Source organism: Balaenoptera acutorostrata, chromosome 4, assembly GCF_949987535.1.
Source record: "Balaenoptera acutorostrata chromosome 4, mBalAcu1.1, whole genome shotgun sequence".
NCBI lineage: Eukaryota > Metazoa > Chordata > Mammalia > Artiodactyla > Balaenopteridae > Balaenoptera > Balaenoptera acutorostrata.
The window spans coordinates 127,938,280-127,940,433 of record NC_080067.1 but is presented as its reverse complement, the minus strand read 5'-3'; the positions used below and the strand labels follow the sequence as shown (position 1 = coordinate 127,940,433).

Below are 2,154 nucleotides of genomic sequence, written 5' to 3'. Positions count from 1 at the left end.
AAGTTAAATATGTAAAAAGATCAATTTGAGTCCGTTTCTATTTTTCTTATCTATAACATTCAGTAATAAGAAGAAGAAGAAGAAAAAGAAGAAGAAGATCACCTAATTCGCAGGTTCATTTAGTGAATTAGAGTCAATATGAGTACTCATCTGGTATACAGAAGGTGCTTATAAATTGTACTGGTGGGTGTAATTAGTAGAATTATTAAAGTTACCTCCTCCAGCTCTTAAAAATAGTCAGTATCCTTCTCACTGTCAGAGAATGTGCAGTGAAGTTGGGAGACTTCCTGCCTCATTCACCAGGGGTCTCTCTTGGGGCTTTTCATAGGCTCCCAACTTCTTTATATATATATTTTTTTCATTTTCAATGACATTTATCGTTTTCTTTCTAATTTTACAAGGAATACACGTTCACTGCAGACAACTAGAAATACATAAAAGCACATCAACAGACACTTGGTTTGCTTCCATATCTTGGCTATTGTAAATAATGCTGCAATGATAATGTGTGCATATATCTTTACATATTTTACAATTTATAGAAATACAGGTGGTTTATAACAGTATAACTTCACATGCAGAAGAGTCGATCCTATTGTTAAACGAAGTTAGAAATTTAGAATGAAGGTCAAACCAAGGTGTGTGATTTCTATAAACGTTTCACAGACTCACTAATACATTTTTGGAGAGCTTAACTTCATATTTAACTTTCATTTAAGAAGCTTCAGTGGTTTTTCACATGTCTAGTGTTGTTTTGAAAAATAAGAAAGGAAAACACAAGACAAATATTATTCCTTAAATTATTTCTGGTTATAATTTTAAAATAAAATAAATATTTGATTTAGCAATAATATGTGAATTACTGGCAGTGGTGAGGTCATGAATGTAAATGAGCTGGAAAAGTTCCACATGACATAAAGTCCATTTAGAAAAAGTGAGAAAATTACTGGCCTTGTCATATGAGAAATATTTATGTAATTAGGTTGATTTTTGGTGTATTTGTTTTATGCTTGAATTTATTAACTGATCATTTGTAAAGTTTATATAACTTTCTTTTCTGTTCATTGCTTATGCTTCCTATTTAGCTATGCAATGGAATCAAAGACACATGAATGAATGTAATGTTTTTATAATTATTTGTTCATCAGCAATGAGCATTCAAGTTTTTCTGGTGTTATGAAATCATTGGTTTGATACAAATAATACACAATGGTTTTACTAAGTCAGAAAGTGACAATATAGAGTTCTCATCTAGTGGAATATTTTTGCTTGGACAAAATTATTTTAAAGAAAAAACTAACAAAAGCAAAACAATAGAAAAAAAGTAACAGTTTTTTATTGCCTTTGTCCTTTAAATTTTGTCTAAAATTTCCTGTTGTCCTTCAATAAACACTTATTATTGAAAATATACTTGTTTAGTTGACATATTTAATTTTTAAATAATCAACTTACTAATATTAATTTAGTTTGCAAAGAACTATTATCTCATATGAAGTAGCTAAATCTATTTACACAACTAAAATCCATCTAAAATGTCAATATCCTCTTCCACCATATTGTTTCATCACACAAACCTTCAGTGGCAAAATCTCATCTTTTATGAAATAAGTAATGCTTTTTTTTGTAATATGATGGCTGTATGGGGGTAATGCTTAGCATTATTATTTTTAAGAGGAGAATCTCTAGCCCTCCTTGGTCTATAGCCCTCTCACATACATAGCCCTTGAAACATGGGGTATATTGATTCCAGACAGCCTCCTATTAAAAAAAAAAGGTCAGATGCTTGTTTTGGGAGTGCATATTGTAAAATTGGAATGAAAACACTAGAGGAGACTAGCATGGACCCTGATCAAAGATGACAGACAAATTTGTGAAGCGTTCCTATCTTTATTCTCTAATGAAAATTAAAGTAGCTGAGTTTTGTTTTTTCATTTTTAAAGATTGAGCTGTATGATGCTTAGTTAGGTTTAAACAAATGAGATACAAATGAAATAAAAATAATATAATTTTACTTAAGAGCTCACAAAAATGAAGTAACTTATAATTTTAAGAAAATTTTCCATGGTATGCAGCCAAATGTTAATTTTTAAATGATGTGTTTTTACCTTTCTTTCCCTTTATAACTTAGTTTATAAAAAGCAGCTTTAAAAAAGC

At 29.7% G+C, this 2,154-nt stretch overlaps 1 non-coding gene across 1 annotated transcript; it reads left to right on the top strand.

The window, feature by feature from the left end:
- The first annotated feature begins 1,781 nt into the window (after window positions 1-1,781).
- Window positions 1,782-1,890, top strand: LOC114236060 (U6 spliceosomal RNA). The gene has a single exon (XR_003622097.1). It is a non-coding gene; the product is annotated as a U6 spliceosomal RNA (small nuclear RNA).
- Window positions 1,891-2,154: the final 264 nt, after the last annotated feature.